This window comes from Mus musculus, chromosome 14, assembly GCF_000001635.26.
Source record: "Mus musculus strain C57BL/6J chromosome 14, GRCm38.p6 C57BL/6J".
In the NCBI taxonomy this organism is placed as follows: domain Eukaryota; kingdom Metazoa; phylum Chordata; class Mammalia; order Rodentia; family Muridae; genus Mus; species Mus musculus.
Window position 1 is genome coordinate 76,652,085 of NC_000080.6, and position 15,360 is coordinate 76,667,444.

Below are 15,360 nucleotides of genomic sequence, written 5' to 3' on the forward strand. Positions count from 1 at the left end.
TAAGGAACCTCTAAGTAGGAACTGAAGCAAAGACCATGTAGGGATACTGCTTACTGCCTTTCTCAGCCTGCTTTCTGGTCTACCCCAGGACCACCTGCCCAGGGGTGGCACTACCCACAGTGTGCTGGGCCTTCCCACATCAATTATTAACAAAGAAAAAACCCACAGACCTGCCCGCAGGTCAATCTGTAGAGGTAATTCCTAACTTGAGATTCTTTCTTGCCCAGATATATTTAGGTGTGTGTCCATCAACACAAAGTAACCAGGACAAGATGGTGACACCAGGAATCCCTCAGTCACCCCCTGTTTTCTGTTTTTATCTGTGTCCCCTAGACTTGCTCTGCACATCTGCTCGCTGTCACAGCCATCCTTTTGTCCGCTGTTGCAGTCCTTGCCACACTTGTTGCCATGGAGATCTTGCCTGAGTCAGGGAGGGGGTTCTTTGAACAGGAATTCACTTGCTGAGGAGCAGGCATGTTGAAACCCATGACTGCACAGGTCATAGGCTCTAGGGGGAGAACCACCCACTATTAATCTACTAAATGGATATGTTATTCAACTGACTTGCAGTGACTTACCATTATACCCGGAGATTTTAGTTGCATTTCTTGGCCCTCATCAGAGAAACATTAGCACAGACTCAGCACTGGGTCAAGTTGCAGAGATTAATGGATGACGTCGTGCTTGTCTTTAAATCACATATCACTCTCAATAATATAATAGATAATCTCTGGGTTGTTATCATCTCTTCCTAAGGCTCAGGGATCATTGTGGCAGAGGGGGGAAGAAGCAATATAATAGTCAGAGAGGCAAGGAAACCGGATTTTCCAGACCCTGCAGGCAGTTGCGTCATCTCTCAGCAGTGATAAGGGCGTGCACCTGCCCTGTGTGAGCCAAGGCTGGTGGGAGGTCAGCGTGAAGGCTCACCCCCAGCTGAGAAGCCATTGGCAATTGATAGCTACCAGGCACAAGGGGAGTCCATTTTCTTTAAAGGTGTGGTCTCTGGTAGGTTGACCATACTCTAATGGATGGTCACACATCCAAGAGTATATAGAAGTGCTGATTGGATTTAGTGGTTTTTTGTTTTTTCGGTTTTTTTTTTAGAGATTACAAATTGCATGGGTAGGAAGGGAGGGCGGAACTTGGAGGAATTGGGGGAGAGGGTGAGTTTAACCAGAATAAATTGTATGAAGATTTCAAAATATTATTTTTTTTAAAAAAAAGGAAATGAGTCTAACTTGGGGTAGAAGTTTGGGAGCCCAGACACTTTCTTGGGGAAAGCCATGCATCTTTTCAGGATATGGGAAGCGGGAGCTATTTTCTGGCTCGCCCACTGTGACCTGTGTCATGGAGGCAGGATGCTCTCTTGATACTTGTTCAGTTAGCAGATATCCTCCAAGGGTATCAACTGCTCCAATGTAATAAAAAAAAATAGATGATTTGTCCTCCATGACCTTCTGGTCTCATCAGGAAAGACACGTACATCTACACAGACTGTCCTACACTGGGACAGCGGCGCGGCCTAAGGAAAAGTGAAGAGGAGGCACCCAAAGCTGTCAGAAGGTCAGCCCCAATCAACTCAATCTTCTATGACTTTACACATGAGAGGCTGAGGCAGGAGGGTTTCTGTGAGGTTGAGGCTGCCCTGCGTTACTCATGAGTTCCAGGATAGTCTGGAACTACAGAATGAGACCCGTTCTTTACAAAATACCTAGCTAACTAAAACCCTTACTATGCTTCTCCATAGATCACCACCACCACCACTACCACCAAACAAACAAACAAACACACACACAAACCCTTCTAGCCTAGGAGGTAGGGAATAGAGACATAGTTTAGTCAGCAGTGAAGTGCTTGCTATGCAACTGTGAGGACCACCTTTGTTAAAGCTAGATATGGTGTGTTATTGTAAGCCCAGGGCTATAAGCACTGAAACAGGGGACTCCAGAGGGCACTGGCCAGCTGGCCAAACTGAACCGATGAGGTCCAGGTTCAGTGAAAGACTCTTTAAAAGCGACAGAGGGCAATTGAGGGAAAGACCCAGTGTCAGCCTTTGGCCTATACATGCATCCGTATACATACATACATGTACACACGTGTATGTTTATACAAACATTCATGACACACACATGACTCAAAATATTTTCAGAGGGACTCCATAGGAGGATAATGTGTTTAACCCCAGGGGCCCAACTACATTCTTGATGAATAGTAGGGGGCATTCTCTTCATGCTTTGCTCAGAAGGAAGGAGGAAACCACACTGAGGAAGCCAGTGCCTTCTGCTCTTCTGAGCTAGGTCTGCCCTCAGGGAAGCGGCTTTATTGGGAAATGTAAGTGCGGGGATGGGAATTCTATGAATAAGTAGGAAAAATGCTAAAGAAAAAGAACACTTAGGCAGAGATGAAGACTGTTTCTAGACGTAAGACTGATTTGATGTTTTTTTTTCTTTTTTTGTTTTTTGTTTTTTTAACATGGACTGAATGTGACGCAGTTGTCGAGTGTGATGAAATTCTAAGAGAAGCCTCCAGAAACAAAATGTAAAGACAAACAAACAAGCACCCCAAACACATGGAGTATCCAATGGGACAAGAATGACAGTGCAGCATAGAGAGCCAGTCATGTAGTCTGTGACCAACCACAGCTAGCTTCTGTCACTTAGCTCCGTGTCACTTTAATAGCAGCCACAGAACAGGCAGCAACCTGGTGTCCCTGAACTTCAAAAGGACCGTGAGGTCACAGGAGAGAAAAAGAGAGGGAGAAAACTAATGGAGCATTTGGGAGTGGGGCGTGGGGAGGGGTCTTTGAAAGGCAAAACCAGAAAGATTAATGTTTCATTTGAAGACAGGCTCTTTCTGGGATTGTGGCTTACCCCCTATATATGGCTATTTCCCTCATTCAAAGGGTTTTCTTTTGTTTCTATCAATGGGCAGTTGATAGGGAATCTGATGGCTATAGTTCATGTGCTTCTTGTACATTTCTTGGCCCCTGGGGTTGGTCCTGGGTGTTGCCTGTCTCTTTACAAGTCTGCTCTCTGATAGTAGACATAACACTCTTCTCTAGCTCAGTAGAGTTTTAAGCAACAGAGCCATGCCTGGAACTGTATTCTCTAAGCACTGCCTGCAGGTTCAACCACATGGAAGCCTGTGTTTATTCTCCTGTATTACTGGGCAGCTCCTGGGGTCTGGAAAGGTCTGGTCGCTTTCTTCATGTGTTTTGGTGGAAAGGGCTCAGTGCATGCTTTAGCTAGTGTGAGTAGCCTGGGCCCTTGCCATGCGGCAATCTCAGGGTTTCATAAAACTTGAGCTGATGTCGTGAAGACTGGTAGATGTTTAGGGTGTGAGCTTATAATTACCCCTCCTTTCCTGGATGAAAATTTGATTTGAGATTAATTTCGGAATGGCGTGGTTATTTTGCGTCATTTTAGGCTGCAATGCTAAAATAGAAACTGGATAGGGAATGGTTGACTCACACTGTGATAAACTCCTTGTCACTTAATGCTACGTGACTTTGAGAATAAGATCAATCAATAATTTTGTACAGTACAAGTGCCAGAGAAGTTTCTCCGACTTGTTCTCTCTACTAATGTGTGTCATGATTACACTTTTACAAGATAGGGTATTTTAGGAGTTGGTTGTGCATGACTTGGCTTTCTCAGTCTCTCTCTCCCTCCTCCTTGTACTTATATTACCAAGCAACTCCAAATGGATTTAAGATGTAGCTTGGGGTTGTTTTTCAATGATAGTATAATGTGCTGATGACAACAGGTGACCAGGGATATTCATCTGAGATGGCAGGTGAATGTGAAGAAACTTTGGTGATCACAGACTTTAGTCTGGTGAACACAAGCTTCCACTGAAAGAGGAAGGCCAACTTCTAATCTGAATGGCTATAAGCCAGAGTCTGATCCAGGGGGTGACCACTCACTAATGGTTGGGAGGTCCCAACCATTGCCTATCTTTGGGTGGTAGAAAGAGGTATTACAGTCTAGGGACACTGGTTGGAGCTGAGGATTCAGCTACTTACTAGCTGTGGATTGTCAGGAAACTGATTCCATGTCTTGGATCCTGGTGTGTGTGTGTGTGTGTGTGTGTGTGTGTGTGTGTGTGTGTGTGTGTGTTTCGGAAGATGCTTGCCTAGTATGCAGGAAGCCCTGGGTTCAATCATTAGCACTGCAGAAACTGGGTGTGGCAGTGCATGTCTGTAATCCCACTTGGGAGGTGAAGGCAGGAGTATTGGGAGTTCCAAGTCATCACTGGCTACACAGCGAGTTAGAGGCTAGCCTGGCACACATAGACCCTGGCTCAAAAAAGAAAGAAAGGGAAGAAGACAGCAAGGAAGGAATAGAGGGAGGGAAGGAAAGTGGGAGGAAGGCAGGGAGAGAGAGCAAGAGAGAGACACACAGGGAAAGGAGAGGAGAGGGGAGGGGAGGGGAGGAGAGGAGAGAGAGAGAGAGAGAGAGAGAGAGAGAAAACAAATATGGCAGAATTTACATTATGGAGGTTATTGTGCAGATTAAATGTGCATAAAACACTCAGGCTTGAGAATTTCTGACTGAAAGTTTGTCTCTGCCCTTTGAGAAGACTATGTGTGATGTGACCTGAGGAGGCCTGGCCAGCAGTTTACCTGAAATCTTGCTGCTGCTTCTTCTCTTCCTTCCTTCCCTCCTTCCCTCCTTCCCTCCTTCCCTCCTTCCCTCCTTCCTTCCTTCCTTCCTTCCTTCCTTCCTTCCTTCCTTCCTTCCTTTCCTTTGTTTATTTATGCAATGCCAACAAATGAGCATGTGTGTCGAACCAGGCAGCTTTTGATGAATCAGATTCGGTCCTGCTTTTGCCACTCTGGTGCCAATACATATCACAGTTGCAATCTAGGGTGGGCAAGCACTGCCCTGGGAAGCACACAGTCCTCAGGTAGCATTTGGGATGGAGTAGAAAAAGAAGAGACAAGGCTGACAGAGAAAGCCTGGTAAAGGTGATGTGTTCAGACCGTGGTCTAAGAGGTGGGGGCGGGGGACGCATCACCTGTAGGCATTTTGGCTGGGCTGAAGTGTTGAGAGAGGTGGGATAATTGTGACTTTGAGATATGGTAAGATAACAATCTGCTTGTGCTGGGAGTTTTCTCTTGCCTCCCCAGTGAGGTTCCAAGCCTCAGATGTTGATCCCATAGCCTCTTTGTTCACCAAAAATACACCTCTGTGGCATTCCTCACATTTAGAACTGGAGACTGTGATATCTTCATCCACAGAAACATGATGGATTGTAGCTCAACGTAGTCAGAATGATGCTCTATCTATCTATGCTCTATAACTGCACTCCATTTAACATGTCAAATGTAGAAAAGGGGAACCGGAGCCTTTCTACTGACAATGCAGAGCACCGTGTTGGCAGATCTAGCTGTTTGACTCTGACCCGAGCTTTACGCTGGCTCTGAGTGTGTTTAAATTTGAATTTGAGTGTTTTGCTGGGCGAGGCTGTCTACACTGTGTTTCCATGACACCATCACTCCCTGCTGTTTAATATCTGGCTCCCATCCTCACACTGATTTTACCTACTTGGCCCAGGGAGCTGCTGGCCTTGGGCGGCTTTTTCTAGGCAGCAGAGGTTAGAGATGCAGCCATTGTTTCGAGCTGATTCATCATCAGCCTGATGCTAATTCACAAAGTCAGGCATGGTAATTTGGAGGGGCTTCTCAATTTCCACTAACCAAAGGCTTTTAAGTCCCTCTTCTTCAACCCCCCTCCTCTTCTTTTATCTTGCCCTCTTAACACTTTACTTGGATAACACAATCAAATCAAATTCTATATATAAAAAGCATATGGGATGCGGGAGCCCTCAAAGCACAGGGTTGAGTTAGCCATATAGAGACAGTGTAGCAGGAGGAGATGAGATGGGAGACAGACAAGTAAGGAGGGTCAGTTCTGTTGGGTGGGTTGGAGAACCAGAGAAGAGTGTTTAGGCTGTGCTGGGGATCAAGATGAGACCAGCAGGAATTAGACAAAGGCAGGTGCATTATGGGTGGAGAAAAGGGAAAGCCAAGGCTTAGACACTCGGCCTGCTGCATGTAGACACTCGGCCTGCTGCATGTAGACCCTCACAGGTCTCACAACAGAGCTGCGGTAGGTAGGTAAGCAAGAGAGGGGCTTGAACTATAGATGCTGATGCTGTGGCGCTGCCTTCCCTCCCTACCCCTTCTGCTGGCCTGCAGGGTGGTACTTGAAACTTCCTGGCAGCACGCCAAGTTGAGTCAGGCACCACGTGCTGCCCTAGAGGAAGCATGCAGCATCTTTCAAAGGTTTTTTTGTTTTTTTTTTTTTTTTTTTTTTTTAAAGAAAAGAGTCCCAGGAGAGGAGAGGGGCTGAGTCAGTCCTGGCAGGAAAGTGGAGGACACACACAGACCAAGCCCAAAATAGCTCCTGGGGGCTGAGCAGAAGGAAATTAGATAACTGGTCTGGTCTGCGTGGGCAATGCTTTTGGAAGGCCAGTAAGACGGTGAGAACAGGGCAGTGGTCCCTTCTAGAGGTCAGGAGTGAAGGCTGGCAGGGGATATCTCTGAGCACGTGATTTTTAAAACCTCAGAATACAGAGCATTCTTCAGTGGATGCTAGCCCATAGGTGGATGGCAAGCTTACTAGCCTCGCTACCTGAAATACTCTTCTACATCTTTGGAGGTCACAGACTAGGGGCGGCTTTCTGGTCGGTCTTCCTGAGTGAGGGAAAAAAATCCTGTCATTCTCCTTGTGTCACCTCCCCCTGTCTCTTGGACTGTGGTGTCCTGTTAAGAAAACACGTCAAACTTTATATGCCCCAGAACAGGGGAACGCCAGGGCCAAAAAGGGGGAGTGGGCGGGTAGGGGAGTGGGGGTGGGTGGGTATGGGGGACTTTTGGTATAGCATTGGAAATGTAAATGCGCTAAATACCTAATAAAAAATGGAAAGAAAAAAAAAAAAAGAAAACACGTCAGAAAAGCGTTTCTGTGGTCGTGGTCCCAGACCTTCTGTCTGTCTGGTTTGGGTCCTTACGTGGCAGGCCACCTGTGTAAGAATCCCCAGGGCTGGATACCATGCCAACGTGTCCAGTTGCTCTCTTTCATCACTGTGTTGTTTTTGTGGGAGCCTGATTCAGGAAAATGATGATCCCAGTCATTTACACAACCCCGAGCAGCTTGGCGTTCCCCAGGGCTGCTGCAAGGCAGTCAGGTCTACACTCCTTAAAGCCACAGGAAACAGCCAGTCCACGTTGCGCATGCACTGCAGCAGCTTCTTATAGGTCAAGGAGATTTAGATTTTGAATAAACAGGAGAGGGGGTGTTTCTCAAGCTTCTCAGAAGCGCTCGGACCTCAGGCCTGTCATCTGCTACTAAATTTGGCTTTTTTTCATCTTCCTTGCGCAGGATTCCTTGGCAGCCGTGGCACAGATTCCGGGATAGCTTTAGATAAACAACTTGGTTGCCGAGGACTGTTACCTGTTGTGGTTCCAAAAATCACCAAGGGTTGTAGAGATGACTCAGGACAAATTCAATTAAGGTGTGAAGGACAGAGAAAGTCAGTGGCGTGGCTGAGCCTTCTCGTTCGCCGCTGGTACATTTGTAATTTTCACTGGAAAAACTGCAGAAGGCGAGAGTGTTGTTGTCCTCTGAGCTTTTGCCTGGTGCAGAAATTTACATCTGTGTACTGTAAACTCTATGGACAGCTTCAGTATCCCTTGTGGAAGCCACACAGGATTCCCAGCACCCCCTCCTAGGCAGGTAGAGTGAATCTTTCCAAAGCCCCGGCGCCCTCCTGTATCCAGCGTGAGCTGCGTTCAGCATGGCATTCGTTAAGAAGCTTGCTTTCCTCTCTAGTGCCTGGGCCCCATTACAGACGTGTCTCACCCACTTTTATGTTGGAAAGAAGCTGTGCCCAGCACATAGCAGATATGTATTCAGTGCTAAGCAACATTTCTGTGGGATGATGTTTGGGGCAGGTAAACGACAACAGAGAAGGTACAAGCCTCATAGAAAGACAGACATCGGGTTAGGGTAGGAACGGATCACCCGTTTAAGAATTCACCCAGGCAGGGTTTATGTGACTTTGGGCAAAGCATCAATTTGACCTTTTGTTCCACTGACATGATAACACTGCTTTCTTTCTTGATTTGGGTAGGAGTCAAGGAATACATTAGTTATGAGTACTTTTTCCACTTAGGATGTTTCTGCCCAGAGGCACCATTACTGTAAAGGAGCCACTGTACCCAGGAGCTGGGCAAACCGCTTCCTGTGTGGGTTCTCACATTCTTTCTGGTTGACTTTGAGCAAGGTGACTATTTAGCCTGTTGGGAATGCTCACCTCAAAGGAAACTGTCAGCCCTATTTCTCAGAGCCATTCTGAGGCTCGAAGAGGTAGCACACTTGGATATGGTTTCAAGTTTATTCATGTCTATGAACTTGTGTCCTGATTCTAGTAGACAAGGAGAGAATGGACCTCTTTAGGTACCTTAATGCCTATGTATGCTCTGTGTTGTCCCATTTCATGCTCAGGCCACCAAATCTTGAATATATATATGCATGTTGGAGTGTGGGGTTGACACTAGAGTTGTGTCTTCCACGCTTGCTAAGCAGTAAGTCTGGTGTGTGTGTGTGTGTGTGTGTGTGTGTGTGTGTGTGTGTGTGTGTGTGATTTTCTGCAGTTTCTGTGAGGACGGGATGGAGACATTAAGAAGAACCTCTGCTGAAATCCCACCTTTGGGGGGCAAACAGACATTCTTCTGGTGTATCTGGACCTAGGTTGGGCACAGGGAATTCGTGTCATTCTTAAATTCATGGTAAGGTTTCATAGATAGTCAGTTCAAAGTTAAGTTCTGAGCCATGTACTGAGAGCAATGCTTGTTAAAGGACGGGTAAGAGTTAAGACCTGAAAATCTGAAACTACTGGAGAATTACTAGGAAGTACGCAATTAAGATCTAGGCATAAAGCAGGACTTTCTGAATAGGACCCCCATTGCTATGGAATCAAGGAGTAGCCCAAAGAGAGTGGAATTAAAAGGCCTTTGTACAGCAAAGGGTGTGGACAGTCAAGTAAAGAGGCAGCCCACAGACTGGGGGAGAAGCCTTTGCTCAGTTATCAATCTGATACATGGTTAGTAACCAGAATACACACTAAACTAAACACCAAGAAAACAGAATGCTCAGTCCAAAGTGGGCTACAAAATTTGACTGGAGTTCTCAACAGAAGAACTACAAATGCTTAAAAGGTGTTCAATATCCTCAGCCACCAGGAAAATAAAATGTCAAACCAGTTTGAGATTCTCACTCATCAGAAGGACTACTCTGTTTCTGTTTCTCTCTTCAAGATGCTATGGGCTATGAACTCCCAGGGGAGGAAAGAGAGAACGGCTGTAGGGTGTCTGGTGGAAGCTGAGAGTCAGGGGTAATCTTTTTTTTTTTTTGGGGGGGGGGGTTGTTGTTGGTTTTCTTGAGACAGGGTTTCTCTGTGTAGTCCTGTCTGTCCTGGAACTCACTCTGTAGACCAGGCTGGCCTTGAACTCAGAAATCCGCCTGCCTCTGCCTCCCAAGGGCTGGGATTAAAGGTGTGCGCCACCACCGCCTGGCAGAGGCAGGGGTAATCTTAAGCCTGTAATGCTGGTAGAAATTGGGGGTCCACTTATTACAGTAACCCTTTGTGTGCCTCCTCCTTGCTATACAATGACCTCAAGGGGCCTGATTTTTTTTTTTGGCCACAGTGACAACATCAACAGAAACCAGCCCCGAGGAAATCCTACCCTTGTAGGGTGGTGGTGCATCAGAGGTTCGGTTGGATGCTGATTAACAAAACTTAGACATATTTGTGTAGAACTCCCAGGGAGCCAGAATCCCAGGGAATCAGGGCTCTTGGCTTCAGTGATTGTCAAATTCCTCCACTCAAAGCTCTGCATGGGAGATATCAGCTGCTTGGGCCTTGAGACCCCCTGAGTTCTCAGCATGGCCCTGTAGTCAGGGGGCCCCTGTAGACACTGAAAATTGGAGGTTAAAACCATTGCTTGGAGTTGATTGATGAAAATATATAAATGTGACATTTCTTGGACTTCAAAAGTTTACCCTTTCATTGTTAACAGAATTTATTTAGAAATACAATTTCCAACAGGGGAAGGGGTGGGCTCTGAGGACATTACACTTTCTAGTATCCACCCTATGACTCTAGGGACTTGAAGAGTTGGCACTGCGTGGGACACAAGAGGAAAATTAAAGCCAATTTTTAGAAGTGAGGGTGGTCGGGTGTGAAGGGGGACTGTGATCCCCCTGAGCCAGGCACGGGAAATGTATCTCTTGTGTCTTCCCACTGATAATCCCCCCAAGATCACATAGCTCGTGAGAGGAATGGAAGAGTGAGCTAGTGTTCTTGCATGTAGCCATTCCCTTTTGCCTCACAACCTATGGGCTAGGAGTGGTGCCAGGTGGCAGATGAAGAGTCCTTTGTGCTTATTAATAGGCAAAGTGCTTTTATTTTTATTATATGCATTTTTTTTGTAGAGATAGTCTCATGTGTCCCAAGCAGGTCTCAAACTTACTATAAAGCTAAGGGTTCTCTTGACCTTCTGGTCCTCTGGTCCCCACTTCCCAAGTGCTAGGATTACAGGTATGCATTACTGCTCCCAGCTTAAGGCAGTGGTAGAATCAAACCTGGGGCATTGCCTATGCTAAGCAAGCACTCCTGAAACCGGGCCACACTCTCAGCCCATTTGTTTTTATTTTTAAAGGTGAGTCTGCACGAGTGCTAACGTGAAAGGGGATTTCTGGAAAATCCTCGGCTCATTTCAGCAATACCAAACAAATCTCCTCTTAGCATATTTTGATTAATCTGAATTTTATTTCAACAACAGGCTTTTAGTAACTAGCCAGTATATCACATTCCTCCCGCATTACCCTGTAACTAAAGCAAATAATCTGACCTGGTGGAGGTAAGGGGAAAACAGCGATGGGGTGTGGCGGGGTGGAATGTCAATAATGTACTTTCCATCCGACCAGAGCAGGACATCCAACCAGAGCGTTCTGGCAGGGCGGATGTGACAGAGGATCTGGCCTCACCTGGTTTGCTTCATTTACATGAAATTTGACTAGGGATTTGGAGAGCATTATTACATTGTTGGGCAATTCCTGTGTGGGTATTAGACTGAGCTTAGTGTTTGTTTATAGGTAAATGCCTCACAAAGATCGCCACAGGTGAGGGTTTAGTGGATGCGACCTAATGGCATTAAAATATAGACGTACATGCATACGCACATGGGCTTTAGTGTACGTATTGGGGTTTTCTGGAGCACTGCTGTGGGATTGAAGATCATATTTTGAGTGTGTTCTCAATGCAGGTAGCAGAGGGCTGGCACAGAGACACCGATGCTTTCTGAGTTTTAATATGATACCCAAATGAATGAGTAGGTGAGTAAGTAGATAGATGGGTAGATAGAAGAAATGAAGGAAGAGAGGAAGGGAGGGAGGGAGGGAGGGAGGGAGGGAGGGAGGGAGGGAGGGAAGAGCAGCTGATGGCTGAGGGAACACAAGTCCTGAGACTAACCCATTTCTTCCCAAGGGACCTGCAGCTTGACTGTTTTCTTCAATCAGAATGGCTGCCTTCAGCAAGCAAATTGCTCCATTCAAATCATCAGGTTGGCTGCTGACCACCCTTTCCCTTAGTATACCAACACTACATTGTATTTCTAATCAATATTTTTCTTTGGATTTGGGGTTTCTGATCAACCCTCTGTCTTAGAGTTCCATTGCTTTGAAGAGACACCATGACCATGGCATCTCTGATAAGGGAAAATGTTTCATTGGGACTGGCTTACAGTTTCAGGGGTGCAGTCCATTGTCGTCATGGCAGGAAGCATGGTGGCATGCAGACAGATGGTGCTAGAGAAGGAGCTGAGAGTCCTACATCCAAGTTGGCAGGCAGCAGGAAGTGAACTTGGTTTGAGCTTCTGAGACCCGAAAACCCTTCCTATAGAAAGAACCTCCTCCAACAAAGCCACACCTACCCCAAGGCCACACCTCCTAATAGTGTGTCACTTCCTATAGGCCAATGGGGGCCATTTTCTTTTAAGCCTGCCTTCCTTCCTTCCTTCCTTCCTTCCTTCCTTCCTTCCTTCCTTCCTTCCTTCCTTCCTCCCTCCCTCCCTCCCTCCCTCCCTCCCTCCCTCCCTCCTTTCCTTCCTTCCTTCCTTCTTTCCTTGTATTCATTTGTTTCATCACCTACTCATTCATTTAAGTATCCATCCCTCTCTTCATATATTAATACCTTATATTCCCTGTGACAGGGTCCCCAGGGACCTGATTCTCCCACTCTTACTTGCCTTAGGGACTGGGAACTCTCAGTGGTGCCTTCTTGAAACCTGGAGGGCCTATTCTTACATGGGCCCTTCTTCATTGACCTTGACCTGGATGGTGCTCTCTTGTGGGACACAGAATAGCTACCCTCCCTTTTAAGTTCTGGGTTATATGACAGCTTTGAAGATCAAAATCTGAATGGGAGCTTTTGTGTTAGGAATCCTTGCCCATGACCGTAAACCTGCTCACTTGAGAGGGCTGTCCTGGCCTTAGGAGCCACAGCCTATTTTCTCTGGCCCACTGCTCCTGGGCAATTGGCCTCATGCCTAGAGCCAGCAGACCCAGTGTGTCACTGGGTCAGGCCTCCAAGTCATGGAAGTTTTCCGTTGGGGCTATCCCAGTTGCTCTGGCAGGATTGCAACAGACAAATTCAGGCACCTTCTCAAAACATAAACACCTCATGACTTTTTCCAGGGTCTATGCAGCAAATCTATTTCAAGAACAATTTAGCTTTTGTCTGCCCTTGGCTTAGAACTGTGACATGTTTCTCCTGTGTTCCATCATGACACCCTCCCCAGCTGTCTTGATGGAAGGAGACTCACCACATCCTATAAGTAGTGCTTCCTGTCTCACTGTGGTTCAAGGAGTCAAACGCCCCGAGTTCTCTTATTTTGTCATTGCATAGAAGCATATTCGTTCTCCTCCCTCTCCACAGTCTGTGACCCACCTCTCTTCTGCTCACTGAGAACTTGCCATATGTGCTTATCCCAGCTTACCCAGGTATCCTGACAGAGTTCCCCGGCAGCTCCCTTCTTGACTTTCATGATGCCTAATGGGATAAGACGGACTCCTACCCGTCTGTGCGTTTGGCATGTGACAGGCTCTTAATAAAATGAACTAACTGAATAGACCAATGCCAGGTCTTTTAAAGGTATTTATGAATCACACCTTAGTCAAGGAGTGGCCAAGCAAAGGCTAGTGGGACTGTGTAAACAATCAGAATAGTTTAGTGTGGATTGGATTGTAGCTTCATTTTGAGGGTTATGCTGAGCAGAGAGAGAAGCGGAGCGATTTTTTAAAAATCATGTAGAAAATGTTCTTTTTTAAATACTTAAAAAAATTTAAAATTTTGCCGGGCAGTGGTGGCGCATGCCTTTAATTCCAGCACTTGGGAGGCAGAGGCAGTTAGATTTCTGAGTTCAAGGCCAGCCTGGTCTACATAGTGAGTTCCAGGACAGCCAGGGCTACACAGAGAAACCCTGTCTCAACCCCCGCCCCTCGCCCCCCCCCAAAAAAAAAAAAAGAAAGAAAGAAAGAAAAAAAGAAAAAACAAATTTAAATTTTCCCAGAGAGAAGTAAAAAAACAAAAAGAAAACAGAAAAACAAAAAGTGCTGTTCTCAGAGAACCATGCCATTCATCTTGTCTCTGAGGCAACAGAGTCAATACTCAGGCAGAACGGGGGGGGGGGGGGGGGGGGGGAGGGGGTTGGAAACAGTCTTACAGAGTGATGACTCCTGTGTTCTAAGTCACTGAGGACATAAAACAAACGAGGCTTTCCTAAATAGACTGTGGTTATCAAAGTCAAAGGAAATAAAGTCAGTTACTAGGCATAGTTCCTCATGGGGGAGGCTGAGAAGATGATGGCGAAATGTTGAGAGTTTCTGCGAGCTTTCAGTTTTAGCATGGTTGTTTGGATTTTCAGTTCTGACATTGCACATATTGGACGCGGGGACCATCGTCCCAACGATTCACCCCAACAGGCTTTGGCGAGTGGGTAGACTAGAACCTGAGGAAGTATCCATTCGAGTCCCTGACAGCTGCTGAAGTGGAGTGCTGAGTGACTGCTTGAGCAATAGCTGCTGGTGACATGCCTCCTAAGCCTGACCTTTTTTATTCATCTCTTTACTTTCCAAAACCTGTCCGAAAGTTGTTTGGTCATGCCTCAGGCATGCTCATGATGCACGCTGGCACAGGAGCCCTGATTCCTTAGACTGTCAGGGTCCTCCTGCAGAGTCTGGATTCCTCATTGTTGTCAGGATACCCCTGCACGCCAACAGACCGCAGTAGTTGCCTGCATTTCCTGAGTTGTGTGTTGAAGATGAGGGGGATCTGAGCATCTTAATCATGTCGCTTGCATTGCTTGTGAGATCTTCAGCTCATGCATCTCTCAGCAGCTCTGTCTGCAGAAGCAAGCACCCAGAGCATCCATCTTAGCAGCTGGGAACCAGCACCCTGTGGCATATGGGGTAGTGGAGAGTTGGTCTAGAGGCGGTGGTCTAGACTAAGGGAGCATGAGGGAGCCAACAGGGGACATAACTCTCCCTGCAGGATCCATGTGTGTTAGCATCATGAAGCCATTCTCAGGAGAGACCGTGAATGCTAGTGTGAAACAGAGGATGGGATTTGGAGGCAAGCAATGATGTTCAGCATAAGAACAGCACCCAGGAGGCAGTGGTTTGGGTCTTAGAACCCCCACATGAAACCTTGAGGACAAGGCATTGCATCTGATAGTGGCCACTGAAGTTCTTGTTCTGTGTCAGTGAGATACAGATACTGGTTTTCAGAATGATTGCAGTATGTCACTAAGGGAAACTAAAAATGTAGATGTTTGTTCAGTTTCTTAAGAGGCATGTCCCAATAGACCCATAGTAAAATAGAAAGTATCCCAGTCTAAATGCATGAATAGAGGACAATGTGGTGGTGTGTATCAGAACCCCAGCACATGGAAGGTCGAGACACAGGGATCTGGAGTTCAAGACCAGTCTAGGCTACATAATAAAACCCTATCTCAATTAAAAATTATTAAAAGGCGACTATATTAATATATTTAGCCTAGTCACAATGTTGACTTAACAGCACAGTTCACTATAAAGTTGGTTGGGGTTTTGTTTTGTTTTGTTTTGTTTTGTTTTGCCTTCATGATTGATGTTTATAAAAAGATAAAGAAAAATAGAATATGTTCTATGGGAGGGTGGTGAGGTATAGGGGAAGGGGCTGTCTCAGCAGGCCCATGCCAATGCATCCCTTCTTCCTAAGGGACCAGCCACACAATGGTATAGTATAGAATAG

The 15,360-nt window shown here is 46.3% G+C and overlaps 1 long non-coding RNA gene across 4 annotated transcripts in view; it reads right to left on the reverse strand.

The window, feature by feature from the left end:
- The window catches only part of 1700105F02Rik, a 35,554-nt gene that overhangs the window by 10,053 nt on the left and 10,141 nt on the right, over positions 1–15,360 (reverse strand). The window contains exon 3 of one of the 4 annotated variants that reach the window (XR_383610.3): positions 13,774–14,471. The exons of the other annotated variants lie outside the window; for them this stretch is intronic. This is a non-coding gene — a long non-coding RNA (RIKEN cDNA 1700105F02 gene). Of the gene's footprint in view, positions 1–13,773; positions 14,472–15,360 lie in introns of those variants that run through there. 4 annotated transcript variants of the gene reach the window in all.